Here is a 19,948-nt window from a genome sequence, read left to right as displayed (position 1 = left end):
AAGACAAGTTTTGGTAGAATGGTTTCACAGAAACTGTGGAGAACTTCATATCTTATTTATACTCAGTGAAGGTTACATTAATGAATAACTGAAGTGCAGATATACATGGAAGATCTTAGAAAATATAGGAGATATTTGCTGATGACCAGACTTAGTTTATGGTTGTTAAAACTGCTCCCTAACAGTCCGTAGTTGATGGAGAGTCTTATGGTTTTTATGCTGTGCTGACACCTTCCCTCAAGTTGAACCGGAGTTTATGAATGTTCAACTTGTCTCTAATATGCTCAAATCTTGGTGATGATAATCCTTTGGTGAAAATATCAGCTAACTGATCCCTGGAACTTATGAACTTCACAGCTAACTGACGTCTTGCTACACGTTCACGAACAAAATGATAATCAATTTCTATGTGCTTTGTACTTGCATGAAATATGGGATTAGCTGTTAAATACGTTGACCCTAGGTTATCACACCATAATGAAGGTGAATCTTTGAGACGAATTCCAATTCCTCAAGCAAATGTTGTATCCATATTAGTTCAGAAGTGGATATAGCAACACCACGATACTCTGCTTCTGTACTAGACTTGGACACAGTTTTCTGCTTTCTGGCACTCCATGAGATAAGATTACCACCAAAGTAGATACAGTATCCACTTGTGGATCTACGATCATCTATATTTCCATCCCAATCAGCGTCTGAGTAAGCATGGAGTGAATAATCCCTGCCATATTTGAAAAATAGCTCATGTTCAATCGTGTGCTTCAAATATCTCAATATTCGTTTCACAAATTCCCAGTGTTCGATATACGGCTCATGTATATATTGACACGCTTTATTGACAGCCACAGAAATATCAGGCCTTGTGATATGAAGATACTGCAGTGCGCCAACCACACTCCTGTACAAAGTAGCATCTAAAAATTTCTCACTTCCCTTTTTCATCAATCTTGTATTAGCAGCCAACGGTGTAGAGACTGGTTTTATACCATCAAGTTTCGTCATGTGGAGCAAGTCAGCAATATATTTAAGCTGGGAAAGCACCAGATATTTTCCTTGCTTGAGAACCTCAACCCCCAGGAAATAAGATAAAGGACCCATATCTTTCACTGCAAAAGCAGCTCTCAGATCAGTAAAAAGTTTATCAATGAGATGAGAATTCGAACCTGTTACAATTATGTCATCCATATAAATAAGTACATAAGTAGTAGAACTTTTAGACAGCTTCACAAACAAGGATGAGTCGGCAACCGAAGCTGTGAACCCAAGGTGAAGTAGATGACTGCTGAGCTTAGAAAACCATGCACGAGGAGCATGTTTGAGGCCGTACAAGGATTTATGCAATTTGCATACATGATTAGGATAATTCTGATCAACATACCTAGGTGGATGCTTCATGAAAACATATTCCTCTAAGTCACCATGCAAAAACGCGGTTTCCACATCCAACTGACGTAAGTCCCAATTATTCATGACAACAAGAGAAAGTACCAGACGTATTGTACAAGGCTTGATGACTGGAGAGAACGTTTCTCCAAAGTTAATTCCCTCTTGTTGGTTCAATCCCTTGGCTACAAGACGTGCCTTGTGTTTATCAATAGTTTCATCAGGTTTATGCTTAATACAAAAAACCCATTTGGAACCAACAATATTCATCCCATCTTCAAACTTAACCAGAGAGTAAGTGCCATTACGAATTAACACATTTATTTGATCATCCATAGCATCTCTCCATACCAGAAACTTGCTTGCCTGGGAGTAACAAGTTGGTTCCATAAAACTTTCATCAATCAGTGGATGTTTTGTCGCTGTAAGAGTCAGTTTCTGGATAGGCATTGTAATACCAGCTTTCCCACGTGTTACCATGGTATGGCGCGGAACTTGTTGATGAATATTTGTAGATAAATCTGAAGATGAAGTTGCAGATGATGACAAACCTGGTAAAGTATTTGTCGAATGTTCAGGAGACACACATGGAGGAGATGCTGGTGATGGTGGTTGGATAAAGGCTGGCTCTGCAGCCTGTTGTGGAAGCTCAATCCCATGTTCAGTAGAGTTGAAGACCGCTGATGCTAGAAGATCAGTACTTGTAAAATTGCTTTGTTGACAATGCGCAGGAGACAGCTCTTGAGGAGGAGAGAATGGGAAAACATCTTCTTCGAATCTCACATGACGTGAGATATATTTCCGATTTGATGGTTGATGGAGACAAATGTAGCCTTTGTGGGAAGATCTATACCCTAAGAAAATACAAGGCAAGGACCTTGGTTCTAGTTTTTCTCTATTGTATGAACGAAGCAAGGATAGGCAAGACATCCAAAAACACGTAAGAAATTATAATCAGGCTGTTTGTTATATAGTAATTCTAGAGGAGTTTTTGAGTCTATAGAAGATTTTGGAATCCTGTTAGTGAGAAAACAGGCAGTAGTAAATGCTTCAGACCAGAATTCCCTCGGAAGTTTAGCATGAAACAAAAGAGCAAGACCACTTTCAGTAACGTGCCTGATGCGACGTTCTGCTAGACCGTTTTGAGGTGAGGTATGTGGACAAGAAAATCTGTATTGTATACCATAGGTGTTAAGATATGATGTAATTTTTTTGTATTCCAACGCATTGTCATATTGAAATACCTTAATCTTATGGCCTGTCAAGTTTTCAACTTGCTTGTGAAACAAAGCAAAGACAGTAAAAGCATCAGAACGTGTAACCAAAGGAAAAACCCAAGTATAATGAGAAAAGACATCCATAATCAACATGTAATATCGAAAACCATTTCTTGAAAGTTGTGGAGACACCCAGATATCAGAAACTATCAAGCTTAAAGGCTTATCAAAAGTTGTAGAACTAAGAGAAAATGGTAGTTTCCTGCTTTTGCTAATATGACAAGAATGGCAGAAAGTAAACTTTTTATTTAAGACAGGAAGGGAAAAATTATTGATAACTTTTGAAACTGTGCTTAGCATTGGATGCCCCAGCCGCTGGTGCCAAACAGGTAAACTAGCAGATAGATAGGATTTTGGTGGAGTCATCTGTGTTATGCAACCTAGACCATCGAATTTGTAAATCCCATTCTCATTCCTCCCCTTTAGCAGCGTTCGTCCCGTGCATATGTCCTTCACAACAAAGAACTTGGTGTGAAACTCAAAATAAACATCATTGTCTTTGTAAAATTGATAAACTGACAGTAGATTTGTTTTTATTTTAGGCACATGATAAATGTTTTTGAGATGGAAGCAACGATTATTATAAGTGAAGGACGTTTTACCAATACTTGCAATGTACAAAGTATTACCATTACCAACATGAACTTTGTAAGTTCCATCATATTCATGAGGAATACACAGGTTCCTTACATCAGCTGTCAGATGGTGCGTTGCACCTGAATCCGTGACCCACTGTTGTTCAGCTGGACCACCAGGCAATGCAATATAAGCTGCATTGTTATTCTGTTGACCACCACTGCTCTTCTCATAGCGAAACCAGCATCGATCTGCTGTGTGATACTTCTTTTTACATATCTGACAGATAACATCTCCAGTTAATGTATTCCGGTGTTGCTGTTGCCCTCGGTGGTTGTTGTTGTTATTTGGAGGATTTGGTCCTCTGTGTTGATTGTTAAAACGACGGGATGCGTTCCTTCCAGATCCATCTGAGCCGGAAGCCACATAGTTCGCAACAGGTTCTTGTATTTGTGCAAGTTGTTGTTCAACTCTCATCTCAAAAGAGAGTAGATGTGAAATGAAAGTATTGATATCCATTCCCTCAACAGTGCAACTGGATCATATGTTTGATTCAATCCATTGCTAATACCCTGTTTCTTTTCCTCAGATGTGACAGTGTATCCAGATGCTGCAAGTTGGTTAAATATACTTTTAGCATCATTGATATAAGTTTTTAGAGACTTGTTACCTTTGTTCATGCAGTGAAGCTGCTTCTTAAGACAACTCTGGTGAGCAAAGGTTTTGGGAGCAAACTCAGAATCCAATTTGTCCCAGACTTCTTTAGATGTGGTAAGATCTGCAACTGTGCTTAAAACTTCAGGAGTTAGTGTTGAATTTAGCCATCCAACTATTAATGAATCTTGAGATTCATATGCATGAAAGGCAGGGTTGATATCTTCACTTTCAGGGAGAGTTCTTGTCGGCTTTACATTAGATCCATCTACAAATCCTGTGAGATCATATCCTTTTAAGATGGGTCGAAACTGAGCCTTCCATAGTAGATGATTTATTCCAGTGTGTTTGAGTGTTACCAGGTGATGTATTTGAACCTGTCGAAGATTGTGTGTGTTGTCTGCCATATTGCAGAAACGATTTTTTTTTGTTTAGGATGTTACAAGCGAAAACGAGCTTGAATCAAGGCTGATACCAAGTTAGAAGACAAGTTTTGGTGGAACGGTTTCCACAGAAACTGTGGAGAACTTCATATCTTATTTATAGTCAGTGAAGGTTACATTGATGAATAACTGAAGTGCAGATATACATGGAAAATCTTAGAAAATATAGGAGATATTTGCTGATGACCAGACTTAGTTTATGGTTGTTAAAACTGCTCCCCAACAGTCAGTAGTTGATGGAGAGTCTTATGGTTTTTATGCTGTGCTGACAGTTTCTTTCAACTGATCAAATCGAAGTAAATTAACAACTTATACAAAATTTAATAATCCAAGTTGAACATATTTAAATTAATTGATATGGATCAGGGCTCCTATTTCCATGACGTTAGACACGGAACCGACCAACATTGGGAAGAACACCAGTCAAGTAGCTAGGATAATTATTATAATTATTAGCAGCATATAAGTGTTGTTGTGTCTCATTTGTATCCCTGGCCCGTATTTACCTAAAACCCACAAACAGTCCCCATGATATCAAAGAAGAAACTAACCTTTCGAAGCAGTGAATTGCTCAATTAAAACCCAAACGATTTCAAAAGAAAAATTAGAATTAGTAATTGAGTAATTTAGGTAAAAGAGATCCTGAATTTTGAGAAGAAAACTTCGAATCTGGTATAGCATTATCGCCTGGATGTTTTCTGATTGTGAACCATTTTTTCCTCAGAACTATCGATGAAAAAGAGAGAAGAAGACATGTCTTCTGGGTTCAGTTTTTTTATATATAGTTTATAATTAAGTCCCTAAAAAGTATAGTTTAATTAAATAAAGTCCCTATAATATGTTACATATGACACCGAAGTCCTTTATCATCTGGATGGCTAGCATTAGTTGAAATTGTTGAAAAGTCAACAACGATCTAATGGTTTATATGAGAATTTCAGACAGAAAACTAAGCGCGGGAATTGCTAAGATCGGACGGTTGAATGTAATATTGATAAGATCTAACGGCTAAATTGGTTAAGGATTCGATTTCCCTTGTTTGTCTTAAAAGGGGGGAGATGGAATCGAATGAATAACGCAAACTACCCGTTGGACAGACAGCCTAATTATGTAATGGGTGCCCCATTTATTTGTAAAGTATTTCTTTGAAGAAAATTATAAGTGTACATCCGTTGGTGTAAAACACACAGTTTGATTGGGGTTTGTTTGACTGAAATCTTGTCGTCCAACAAATAATATTCTCACAACAATGAGCCAAAAGTTACAAATTAAATTAGCTAGTAGCTAGTAGTCCCCAGATGAAGTGCAACAGAAAGAATCCTAAAACCAAAGCCAAAAGTCCTACTCAAGTCGGGTTCAAAGATTTACTGTTGAGTTTGCAGCAGAATGAGACGTAACTTACAACCTAAGCCCAAATTCAGTTACAAACTTATAGTAAGTCATCATCATCACCATTTCAGAGGCAGCAAGTTGTACCTGCAATTTCGCAACATCTGTTATTCACATTTTTGTTGTATATGCTGAAGCAGAGAGAGTTATAATATGGTCTCCCTCTTCCTAATGCGGATCACCTTGAATATGTATATTGAGTTACAGAAACTCAGTAATTTGTTCAGTAGTTGAGTGCTTAGCTACTGGGTCCATGAGATAAGCAGGATTTTGTAATTTCTTGTTATAATAGTACAAAGAAAAACAAATATATATGTAGAAGGCAAAATCCAAGCACTATTGATTTTTCTCCTTGCATTTTTGGTAAAAGGATAAAAATATAAACTAGTACCAACTGCAAATTTTTTTCATCTGCTCTGACTAGTTTTACTGAACGCATACTCAAAAACATCCGTAAGTCTACATGACAAATAGAAGAAAGACAGAATAAGTTGTAACAGAGAGACAAATTTATACAAAGATTATTAAAAAGAAAAAGAAATTGAAGTAAAAAGATAAAATTTTATTAGAAAAGAAAAAGAAAAAAATAGTACAAGAGGGATGGACAAAGCAAGGGCTGAAATGTACAGTTTTTAAGACATGGGAGCTGACCCAGGGATTCAAGATTTCTGCAGTTTTTGCTGCCTTGGAACGTTAATTTCACTAAAGTAGGAAGACAAGAAGATGAACCCATCCACTTCGTAGACTTTAAACCGGGGAAATACATGATACGCAATTCCTCCAAATTAGGGTGAGGTTGCAGACCCTCCAGCACCATTGTAGCAGCAACCAATTCTTCTTCTTCTTCTTCTTCTTCTTCAACTTCTTTTTGTTCAACTTATTTGCGTTTCCATAATAGTGGACGTGGATCATGGTTTTTCCATCCAAAGCCTGAATGTTTTGCTTGTCTATTAACTTTGCCCTCTCCGTCTCTGTTTTACCACCTCTCACCTCCTTAACATTTATTATTTGTATCTTTCGAAGGGAGTTTAGATCTGCTAAATCTTTGATAGAACTAGAGACATAATCTTCCTTCATGGACACGAAGTAAGGGACTAATTCTTCCAGACAAGTTAGCTTTTCGATACCTCTAGGCATTCTTGCACCATTTATTATTCCGTCATAAGTGAGTTTTTTCAGTTCCACCCAGTTCTTAATATCTTTGAGAAATTTGCAAACAAAACTAAAATTCACCGACTCTAACTTACAGAGATTGCTAGACAAAGATTCAGGCAACTCTCTTATCCTAGTATGAGATAAATCAAGTGACCTTAGTTGTGTCAAATCTCCAAACTTATAGGGTAGTGCTGTCAATAACTTCTTTAAATTATGGATGTGACATATTGAATCGGGTAATTCTCGGGTTCCAGTGGCTGAAATATCAAGGGACGATAGAACTTGAAGTGACCCAATATTTATGGGTAAAACACTAATATACAACCACTGATATCTAAAAGTCTGCAAATTGGTAAGCTTGGTAATAGAATCAGGTAGGACCTTAACCTCGGAAGAACAGATATTTAGATGTCGCAAATTATTGATGAGAGATATTGAATCGGGTAATTCAGTGATTTTGGAGACACCCGATAGTTTTGGGTAAAATTGTAATATCACGACAACTACCGATATCAAGATGTCGCAAATTAATCAAAGAACCAATCCCCTTGAGAATGTTTTGAGAATTTTCGGAATTGTGAAGGTCGAGAGTTTGGAGATGGTAGAGTTGATGAATGGAATCAGCATGAAAACCTTCGAGATAACAATCACTAAGGTCAAGGTACCTCATGTGCTTAATAACCATTGCCGAGATGATGTATTACACGCAGACGCTTGTTGCTAAGTGCACTGGGATAAAAAAAAAAACTCCTTAGCGTTTTTTAATATATCAGATAATGTTTCTGGTACTCCTTCCTTCAAGGTTAATTGCAACCTACGGACTTGAGGCCAATTGTTTACCAATTCCCCTTGCTTTAAAAATCATGACTTCGTGATTGCAAACTATACTTAACGCAAGATCATGCACTAAATCACGCATCTTGAAGGATTTAATATTAACCAAGTCATTCTTTTCTACGTCTTGAAAGAAAGAGCAACACAATAAACTAAGGAAATAATTATCACCAATATCCTCGAGTGAGATTTGATTTCTTCCATTAAGCGAATGAAGGAATCCTTCGGTCATCCATAGTCGAATCAGTGTTCCTCTATCAAATTTATAATCTTTAGGAAATAAATAACAATAGGAGAAACACTTTTTCAAATGAGAAAGTAAATTATCATAACTCAATTTCAGTATCGGAAGAATTTTGTTTGAACTTTCTGGTGTATTGAAAACGTCATGGTCTCTGATCGCTAACCAATCAAATTCTTTTTGTTTCAAATGCATTAGATTTCCAAGAAAAACAGCTGCAAGGAGTAAACCAGCACATTTTCTCGATATTTCCTCTCCTATGGCTGACAGAGTTACAGACTCGACTGCTCCACCCGGAGAAAAAGCTCTATTCTTGATAATTAACCAGCAATCTTGATTATCTAAGGTTGTTAGATTGTACGGCTAAATTGTACGCCTAACAATAGATGCAACACTTTCTTTACGGGCAGTAACTAGGGCTGCACAAGAACCGGTTGAGAGGATCTGGACCGGAGTGGAACCGGAATTACCGGACCGGAACCGGACCGGAACCGGTCTAGCCGGTACAGACACCGGTACTGGAAGTTGAGAACCGGTACAGACACCGGTTCTTGGGGAGGACCGGACTTGAACCGGACCATATGTACCGGTGATTATTAGCCGTTAAGATCAAGCTAGGTTTTTAATCGTAGTCGTCCATACTAAGTATAGACTACCGACTATCGAGAGAAGAATCAGTTCACTCTCATTTTTCTTCTTCTTTTTTTCTCTCTGAAAAAGCAGCGGCAACCCTCTTCTCTTCTGTGTTCTTCAGGGTATCATCGATTCACCATCTCTATCAGGTAATTCAACAGTAGACGATAAGAATCAGTTCGATTTGTTCTTCTTTTTCTTCACCATCTCTGGTTTGTTCTTCTTCTTCACCATCATTTCGATTTAGGGTTTGTTAGTTTGAGTTAGGGTTTGATTGTAGATTGATTTAGGGTTTTTTCGATTTGGTGGAGAAATTGAATATGAAGATTTGATTTGGTGTTTTACAAGATTTGGAACCTTGGGTTGGAGTCGGATTTGGAGATAGGGGGTTATGTAATTAAGAAAGGAGATCTGGTGGTGGTTAGAGATTAAAGAGGATAAACCTTCTTCTTCACTTCTTTTTCTTCTTCTTTTGTTTTTTTAAGAAACTAATTGCATGTGTGATTTAAGATTTTACGAATTGGGTTTTCTGTTGAAATCAAACAACAAGATTTTGTAATTAAATCTTTGTAATGAAATAATAGATGGGTTTTGTAATTAGAGTATGAGAATAGGTTTGGCTACAACTCAATTTGGTTTTGGGCGATTTGTGGGGTTTTATGATCTGAGAATGAATATATCTGATGCTTAGATTGAAATCGATTGATGGTGAATGGGTTCTGCTTGAAGTTCTGATGCTGGTGGTGTAGATGGATTATGATGTAAATTCTTATTCTATTGTATGAATTGTTACAGATTAACAATGGTAGTGCATTGCTAGGTGTTGTATTGTATGAGTTGAGATGATATTTACAATGAATATTGAATAAACAGATCTAGATGCATGCTAGGTTGGGTACATGATGTAATTGTGGTACAGTTGAGCTTTGCTCATCCTACAGTGATGATGATTTTGCAGGTAAAAACCCGGTACCGGAGGACCGGTACAACACCTGGTACAGGTACCGGTCCTCAAAAGAAAGTACCGGTCAACACCAGGTACAGACACCGGTTTCATAAGAAAACCGGGCCGTACCGGAGTATGTGCAGCCCTAGCAGTAACTAATATTTTGCTCCCTTGAGCACCCCGACTTAAACAACCCTTAAGTTTGTCCCAATCTTCAGCATTTTCATTCCACAGATCGTCTAGTACCAGGAGATATTTCTTTCCACTAATCTGTTTCTGAACCTTCTGTACCAGTATACTGACATTTGAAAAATCATCACACTTTTTTTGATTAATGGACTCCAAAATATTTTTTAAAATTAGAAAGATATCAAAATTATCAGAAATACAAACCCAAGCTCTTAGCTCAAAGCTTCTCTTGATCGAGTTGTCTTTGTATGCCAATTGAGCTAGGGTCGGTTTCCCAACTCCCCCCCATACCCATCGATTGAGACGACTGAAATTTTTTCTGGTGGACTAAAATTATCATATAAATGATGATGAAGTGTCCGTCATCAATAACATTTCTACTATGTGACACTTATCTTTTTCTCTTCCAATAATTTTAGACTCACCTATAAAAGAATGTGTCATTCAGTCTAGCGGATCAACATTTTGATCATCAGCGTTATGCTTCAATTGCAACATAACGTTGTGCTCAGCAATTTCATCTAACTCTTGATTAATGATTTTGATTCTTTTTGCTATTTCTGAACCAAATTTAATTTTAGATAGGACTGTTACTTTATCCGAATTTCCATCTTCTTGGGATCGACGCATGGCTTCGTAAGAAATTTCATCCAAAAGGTCGTGGACGTCATATGCAACGTCTTGGAGCCTTCTCAACCAGAGCTGCACGGCTTTCTCTTTGACCTGCTTCTTTTCAGCATCAGATGTTACAGCCGCAATCATTTCCAGAGTATCCTTAAGCTTTTGCAGATCCGTATCTACGGCCCCAACCATACCAACTTTTTTTGGCAGCAACATGAACCAATTTTTTCATGAACCCTGTGGCACCGGTAACAAAGATCTCTTCCAAGGCCATAATAACAAGGAAATGATTTTCAAGAAGAGAAGAAAAAAATAATGATAAGATTGGATGAATGAAGAAAGAAAGCAAATGGAAAAATATATGATCTAAGTTTGTGTGTGGTGATGATCAAGAGTAAGCAGATATATATACATATTGAAGAGAGAAACTGAACAAAATTGAATCTCAACAGCACATGGGCTCTTATTTGTCCGATGAAGTTGACTTCCTGCCTGCAGATGAAGGTGCATTCAGGTCCAAATAACAACATGGGAACATGTAATTGTTGGGAGCAAAAGATCGTGCTAAGATGTGTGAATGTGAGCAAGAAATTAAATTGCAGCTGCAAAATTCCAGCAAATTCCGCATGTGAAGAGTCTTGGGTCATTAAGACCTCTGCTAGATCAAAAGAAATGAATCTGCAGAAGATTGTGCAAATTAGTACCGTGTAAGTGGAGGTTTTGACAGTGATTTAATGGCTAAGGATATTGTTTCTTAATTTCTTGCCATATTATATGTTATTACCACCGGGACACACGAATATGTATACAGTAAAATTTAAACACTTCATTTCTTCCTTTGATCTGATTAAGTATCTAGAATAACATTTACTGGAAACATAAATCTACAAGACAAATGGAACAAAGAGAGCAACATCATAGATGGGATGGGTTGTAACAAAGAGACAAATTTATACAAAGATTATTACTATGCTATATATGAGACAACATTTTGGTGGAATCTGACTAATCAGAGGCGGCGGAGTGAAGCTAATCTTTTCTCAAGATCGTCGACATCAGAAGTTGGTTCAGTAGCAGCAGGCCTGAAGATTTCAACAGACAGACTTAGATCATAGAGAACGACATACGAGTAAGTGAAAATCTTTTTCATAGTGTATCAGAATGGAAATCAGGGTTCAATTGGAAAATCTATGTTTTTCAGCTAGCCCAGCAATTTACCTTGGAATTGGGACGGCATTTTCGACTTTCTTGGATGCGATCCGACCTTTAGGAGCTGAGGATAACTGTTGCAGAGGTGGAGATTAAAGTTAATTACAGAGCAGGCAAACTAAACGGGTAAAAAAAGGAGGCACCAAAACAGCATACAAAACACCAACCTGTGAAGCAATATCCACGCCAATCTCATCAAGAACCTACAAGGAAACCCAGCGGGAGGTAAGAAAGAGGCCGGAGTGTCACACATGGTCAATAAGTATCGTGCAGTAGCTAGGATAGGAACGCTAATATTGCTCACCTGGTTAGTTAGCTCTTCTGTTTCCTCTTCGGCCTCATCTTTGTCTAAGGTTTCATCAATTGACTCTGACAGCATCTCAATCTGCAATAACAAAAATGATTTATTACAAATAATTAGTAGCTAAAAATCAGAACGTAGACAGGTTTTAAGGAAAGTGGGTGCAAAATTTTCTTTTCCAATGCTAAGGGGTGCAAAATGGGCTTGCAAAGACAAATTTATGCCAAAAATGGCAAAACTAAATATTATTGGGCTTGGGAGCCGTCTGGGCTGGGTGTGCAGTTGCACACCCATGCTCTAAGCTGGTTTGGACCCTGCTGAAAATAAGAACCATAATATTGGGCATACCAAAATCTTTCAAGGCTTACTGAATGAACACAAAAAAGGTTGTTGAATAACAAAATCAGATAACCCCTTAACCCAAACTTTTTTTAATGGCAAATCTGCCCTTTACGTATTAGTGTTAATAATCTTGATTAGTGATTAAATATTTTGTTTAGTGATTAAGATAATTTTCAGAATTATAAGAGTTGTTTAGATGAAAATTTTGAGGAAAAAAAAATCAAAGTTTTGGTTTGGTTAAGAAGGAGAGAAAGAGAAGGAGAAAGTGAGAAAATTCTAATTCTTGATTCAATGGAGGATGAGGAGGGTCATCATTCATCTAAAAAACCTAGGAAAATACACATCAACTACAACAATGATCCAGAAATGGATGATTTCTTAGATTATGAGAATGATTTTACACCCACTCAAACTCAAACACAAACTCAAGATGATGATTTTTATTAGCCAAATCCTGATGATGAATACATTGATGAGGAACCCAATTCTTCTAATACACAGGTACACTTATATCCTATACTTAATCTCACTTCTATAGCTCTCAATTATCAAAAGTTAGGTTTTTTGAATCATGGTTCGGCGAAACAGGTTGAGGTTCGGCTCACATCTATGAGCCGAATCTACCATTGATGAACGGTTCGGCTTACTGAATCTGTTTACTGCATGCGCCGAACCTATAATTTCCAATTCCAACCCTTTTGTTAGACACTAGTTCGTCTTATATGAAAGTTTCATAGTAAGCCGAACAACATCATGAATAGCCCGGAATAGAATCATTACTAATTCGGCTTACATATCCAAAATCGTATGTGCCGAACATAATTTTTTAATTTCTGGGTTGAAATATTGTTACTGGTTCGGCACATATGGAGAATATCGTATCAGCCGAAACCTATTATGTTCAAGGTTCGGCACATAATTTGATTATAGTATGAGCCGAACATAAATTTGTAAATTTTTGGGTTAAAATATTGTTCGAGGTTCGGCACATATTGAGGATATCGTATAAGCCGAAACCTCTTATGTCCAAGGTTCGGCACATAATATGATTATCTTCTGAGCCGAACATAAATTTGTAAACTTTTGGGTTAAAATATTGTTCGAGGTTCGGCACATATTGAGGATATCGTACAAGCCGAAACCTCTTATGTCCAAGGTTCGGCACATAATATGATTATCTTCTGAGCCGAACATGCATTTGTTAATTTTTGGGTTAAAATATTGTTTGTGGTTCGGCACATATTGAGGATATCGTACAAGACGAAACCTCTAAATGTTTATAGTTCGGCACATAATGTGATTATCGAATGCGCCGAACCTTGTTATTATATTCCCTTTCTAGTGTTTAACCTTGTGATATTCTTTGTAGATCGTGCTTGGACCCATGGAAAATCAACCTGATCCAGTAGACATAATTCACGAGGATACCAAGGATCACTTCCAAAATGATTTGGTATGTAAGAACCATTTGCTTACCTTAATGTTGTCGGAATATTCCAAAGTTTTGCTTACTAATTACTTGTTTTGGAATGAACGTAGATATGGAAAACTAAACCAGAAGTTCTGGATTGGCTTGAGGAACACGCGATGAAGATAAATTGTGTACTAGTTAAAGGACAACAAAGCCGATGGGATCGGTTTGAAATGATTTGTGAGCGTAGGGGAACCGGCGCTAGCAAGGTTAAAAAGGGTACTGTATACGTTGTGAAGACCGGGAGAAAGAATAGGACGAAGACGAAGAAAAGAAATTTCCCTTTCAAGATCGTTTTCAACCTCAAGAATAAGTCCATGAACAAATAAGATCAATATTGGATAATGAATAAAGATATGGATTGTCGTCATAACCACCCACGTCCCAAAGACCTTCATGGACATGCGAAAGTAGCGCGACTCAAACCCGACGAGATGCTAGAAGTGGATAAAATGACACGAGCACGTTTGCCACCTTCTAGGATTCTTAGCAAATTGAAACCGCGTTCGAGCATGACCTGATGTTTAGACACAAGAATTATGGTACTAATTGGCTACGGGAATTAACTTATAAAGTCTCCCATCTATGCATCGACTTGTTGATGAAAGAAGTGGATTTGATTGAGACATTAGGCGCCACCTTGGAGGAAGAGTGTGTTTGTACAATGAAGACATCTATGGGACTTCCATGCCACCTTGGATTTGTTCAAAATTGTCATTTTATCGGCCTCAAACTTAGACCCGGTTGCCCATTACCACCCTTGATGAGTGCAGCCTTTTGGCCTAGATTTGAAAATAATTTTGCGATGGATTGGTGTGCAAATTATGCGACGTAAATGGATCTTTGGAAATCTTTGCATGTGCAGCCTCCAAGTGGACAAGTAATTACGTTTTCAAGTGATGAGGATGAAGATGTTAAGAATGAGGTCAGTGAAGATGATGAGAAAGAGGTCAGTGAAGAGGATGAGATTCGTTTAGGATCTCCATAAAAAATGTTTCATTGATTTATCTTCTTATTTTGTGTCTGATTCGGCTTATAAGAAGAATTCACTGAAAGCCGAACCTGACAACAAAAATATACCAGAGTTTTTTTGTCAGATTCAGCTCATATTATTATTTCACTGCAAGCCGAACCTGACAACAAAAATATACCAGAGTTTTTTTGTCAGATTCGGCTCATATTATTATTTCACTGCAAGCCGAATCTTGAAACTTTAAAAAACCAGAATTACTTTGCTAGGTTCGGCTTGTAGTATATTTCTGAAGAAAGCCGAACCTTTCATGATTCATGAAAACAAGAATTATCATATCATTCCAAATAGACTTTTCAAATTCATAGAAATTATGGATTACATCCCTGCTACATAGTAGGCTTGCAATTAATTTCTAATATCCTAAATGGGTAATGAGAAACCTTCTAAGAATGTGGTAGTGATCTTTGTATTTGAAATTCTTTCCCTTCCATCGTCGCCATTCCTCTAGAGCTCGAACTTCAATCTCAGAGTTTGTTTCACCTTTGAGTCGATATCGACTCACAATCCAAACTAAAGCTATGAAGTCTGAGACTTTTTTCTTAATACTTATAATTCGGCAAAACAAGGACGCACTATCCCGGTTGTGAGGATTACCTGTTTCCGTGCTGAAGGCTTCATGAATTCTAACCAAGTAGTACATACTCATCAGACCATTTACTCGTCGTTCTTCACCCTTCTTTGGATAGTATGCTACATAATTAGTACAAAGAGATAAATCTTCTTCTAGAGTAAACTTAGGAGTTGGGGGTGCCATTTGTTGAGCATATGTGGTTAAGAATATGAAAAAACATGTAGGTATATATAGAATATAGTTTTACAACGGCTATATCTTTCAAAAAAAGAGTCGTTCCTAGATTTTCGTGAAAAAAAAGTAAAGGTTCGGCTTATAGAAATTTTAGAATATAAGCCAAGCCGAACCTATATAAGTAACGGCTATTTTTTAAAAAAATTTGAAAACTTTTACAGATTCGGCTCACCATATTGGTGAGATTTAAGCCGAACTATGTACTGGATTACACCAATAATGATTTTTAAGGCTCGGCTTATAACTCAAATTATAGAAAAAGCTGAACCTGAAGGACAAATGATTCGGCGCGTAACTAACATTAGAGGATAAGCCGAACTCTATAAATTCGGCGCATAACCGTTAAGCTATTCATTAAAACATGAAATTGAAGGTGTCCATAACCAAACCCAGCACAATTAAAAACAAAGTTGAGCACCTAAAAGCAAAGGTGTTTGCAACACCATAAAAGTGTACTTAAAACTTAAGAAAAACATTAAAAGGAAGTTGGAAACATAAAAGGACATTTAACCACGACCCCTCTTCTTAGTGGTAGGCTTTTGTCCGGGTCCCTCGGGTCCTTCTCCTTTGTTGATGATTGCATCCCACTTTTTGTAGAGGTAGTTTTGTTCTTCTACGGTCATTGGTGTTTTGGAATCAATTTTGTCCTTCATTTTTTTCAACATCTCCCTACCCGCGGCATTGGTCCTGACACAAGTATGAAAGTTATAAGACTAATTCGGCGCAAGTATGAATCATGTCTTGAAATTTTTATTAGCTTACACAGAGAGTGGATCGGCTCATACCACAAAATAATTATACGCCGATCCTAAATATTCGGCTCAAAACCCATATTGTCGAGTAAGCCGAACCCTGTATTCGGCTCACAACCGATATTGTCGAATAAGCCGAACCTATGATTATGAACTCAAACATGTATTCGGCGCAACATGATATCATATAAATAAGCCGATCCTACACACTTGTAAAATTTATGAAATTTTAACAATGATATTCGGCGCAGCCCTAATACTATCGAATAAGCCGAATCTAGACTTATGAATTGAAACATTTATTCGGCGCAAAACTAATACTACCATACAAGCCGATCCTAAGCACATGCAAAAATTCTGAAATTCAAACAACATTTATTTGGCACAAAACTAATACTACCATACAAGCCGATCCTAAGCACATGCAAAATTTCTGAATTTCAAACAACATTTATTCGGCACAAAACTAATACTATCATACAAGCCGATCCTAAGCACATGCAAAATTTCTGAATTTCAAACAACATTTATTCGGCACAAAACTAACCATACAAGCCGATCCTACGCACATGCAAAATTTCTGAAATTCACAAAACATATTCGGCACAAAACTAACACCATCGAATAAGCCGATGCTAAATATAAGTCTCTGTTTTACTAAGTTCGGCTCAAAACAGATTTCAGATATACGCCGAGCCGTTCATATGCACTTTCAGAGTTCAGTTTCAAGAACAGCTCGGCGCACATCTAACATTTGTTTTACGCCGAACCATACCCTGTAACCGCCGCAGAACACATGATTTTGACGAATTAAATCGACCAAAACAATCAAAAACATCAAATATGAGATGGGTTTGTATAACTAACCTTCTTATTTTCATTTCCGGCGTTGGTTCTTTTTCAATCTCTTCTTCCGATTGATTTTGTGGTTGATTTTGAGTTTGTTCTTCACTCTCTAAATCTTCTTCTTCATGAATAGGTTGTTCAATCGATCGATTTGAACGAGATATTTCCTTACGACGATCCATTATATAGTTTCACAAATCGACAATTAAATTTCCGCGATGAAAAAAAAAGAAAGGGAAGGGTGGAGTTCGGCTGTGGAGAGGAAGAAGAAGAAGGTGAATGAAACTGATTTTAGGTGTAGTTGATTATAGGTTTTGTATTAGGGTTAGGGATAGATTAGTAGTAATTTAATGGATTTAAGGGCATATAGGTAATTGAACCACCCCATAGGGTACCCCTTATAAGGTCACCCAAGTTAGGACTAGTCCTTTGTATGCGTTGAAAGTTTTAGGCATGCACAAAATTGGTGTTCGAAAAAAACATAACAGAATCCAGATATAAGGCCCAAATTAGCCCCCTTCCCCCCCCCCCCCCCCCCCCCCCCCCCCACCCCCCCAAGAAACAAAATACAGAGCAAAGCAGATCTGAAATGGAGCTTGACAAACTAGTCTTAATGGACTCATTTTTCTCTCTTTCACAGGAACCAATCTTTAATGGACTCGATAACTATATAATGGACTAAATATTTAGCATATAGAGCAAGGCTGAGCTTGGTTGAGCTACAAGAAATAAGATCGAGCTAAGTTGTGCTCGGCTATTCATAAGAAAGACCAAAGCTTCATGTGACAAAATGGCGATTGGACACAACATATGAATGATACATAACAACAAGAACTGTATACTATATGTAAGGTGTGGATCTTACAGTCATGTCCATCTGCGAAGACTGTTTCTGGAATTCCTTGATCACTTTAGCTTGTTTTGTTGGTGCCATTTGCTGAAACAAAGCAACATTAGAAAAACCATTCAAGAAAGATTCAATAACTACTCTAGTAGGACTTATAAATCCACAGAGTCATACTCTATTCATAGCTGTCATCGCTTTAGTTGCTCCCTTCATTCCAGTTGAAATTGCAGTACTAGCATACATTGCCTGTCAAGAAAAAGGGTTTCAGCGAAATGCAAAAGACAATTTGGAACAGTAAAGTTGCGTTTTCTAAATTCTGATCAAATCAAGACCTGTGTATGAGTTGCTACTCCTCTGATTTGAGCACGACTGCCTTGCAGATTGGTTATTTGCTGCCTTAAACGGACAAGTTGACGAGCCAATATTCTAGTTGCAGCCTGCACAGCACAAGTACCAAACAAAGCTGTTTATCTTAGACATACCATAAAATCGCTTTCGGATGCATACACAGTGGAATTCAAGCAAGCAAAGGAACAAACAGTTAAACATCTTAGACGAACTTGCCTCAGTTTCCAGATTTTGCAGTCTTTTTTATCTCGTTAACCAATTTCCTCTCCTGCCAAATTCAGGCCAAGTATAAGATATCAAATCGTATGTATACACTTAAGAAATCCCACAAGAACACAAACTATAACATACCTCGAGTTGCAATGAACCAATTTCCCGTTCAATCCCTAACAAAAATCACACCCAACAAAACACAAATTCAGCCAACCATAAATCTCAAACCACACTCTTTAACAAATTCAGCATCCAACCATATGAATTGAAATTCGCTTACATCTGATGATAAAAGATCAAACCTAAACCCTAAATTGAACCCCACCACGAATTCAAAATCATTAAAGGAACAATCTTTTCAAATCAAATCACTCCCATACTGAATCCATCATTCAAATTAACAAAATTAAGCCCCAAAAGAAAAACCCCAAATTTAATTACCTCTTGTAGCAGTAGACATCTCTCTTTTACTCTCCCGAAGTGCCTCTGCAACAAACAAATATTCAATCAAAACCACTTCCATTCATAAATCAAATCAAAACCCATTTTCAATTACTCAATCAAACACCAAACCCCCCAAAAAAATTCCACCAATTAATCACTACAACACAGTAAAGATCTTACCTTTAGGTGCAGTCTTCTTCTTAAAAATGTTTAAGATTCCGTTCACCATCTTTAAAATTTTCTGGTTCTTGTCTACGAATCAGAAGGATGTGAAGATGTTGAGATCGAAAAGGCTGATTTTTGAGGTGTGTGGTGAAGAGCAGATCTAGTAAATGAAGGAGGAGAGTGAAGCCGTAGGGTTTTTCTAATGAGCCCAAAGGAGCCACCTTTTCTTTTATCCGACGGTGATCAGATTACTAGCCGTTATAATGGCAATATATTTTTGTACCCAAAATGCCCTGTTCTTTCTTTACTTTTACACTATTTCCTTTTTTGTTTCATAGAGGCCACGTGGTAAATCCATTACTTTTTTAACACGCCCTACTTGTGTGAAAATATATTTACTTTTCCGCTAAGGTAGGACGCATCCTGTTACACTTTTTTTTACCAACCGTCTAGAATGTTATCTAAAAAAATTTCATCGATTGAAAGGCTATGAGAAGCAAAAGTTAAATAGAAAAGTGTTTTTGTTTTACAAAAAAAAATTAATTTTTTTGTTTCTATAAATTATTGTGAAATTGTGTAGTTAAACTAACTAATGATTTTTTTTACTTCCAGAAGTCAAAAAACAAAACATCTGAAATGATATCCAGACTCTGAAATGATATCCAGACAAGCTATTAGGAAAAGATATTTCAACTTTTTATGTTCGTTTTCTAAAGACGGTCTTCATAGATAAATACAAGGGTATGAATTTCTACGAGGGGTTACACCTTGTAGTTTAAACCTTCCTGGTAAGAGCTTCTCCAACGGTGAATGTGAATATTTCATATG

The 19,948-nt window shown here is 37.3% G+C and overlaps 1 pseudogene; it reads right to left on the bottom strand.

The window, feature by feature from the left end:
* Positions 1 to 11,246: 11,246 nt before the first annotated feature.
* On the bottom strand, positions 11,247 to 19,315 carry LOC113286322 (annotated as a pseudogene).
* Positions 19,316 to 19,948: the final 633 nt, after the last annotated feature.

The sequence above is a fragment of the Papaver somniferum genome, chromosome 6 (genome assembly GCF_003573695.1).
Source record: "Papaver somniferum cultivar HN1 chromosome 6, ASM357369v1, whole genome shotgun sequence".
NCBI classification, from domain to species: domain Eukaryota; kingdom Viridiplantae; phylum Streptophyta; class Magnoliopsida; order Ranunculales; family Papaveraceae; genus Papaver; species Papaver somniferum.
The sequence above is the reverse complement of the archived record's forward strand: the minus strand, read 5'-3'. Positions and strand labels throughout refer to the sequence as shown.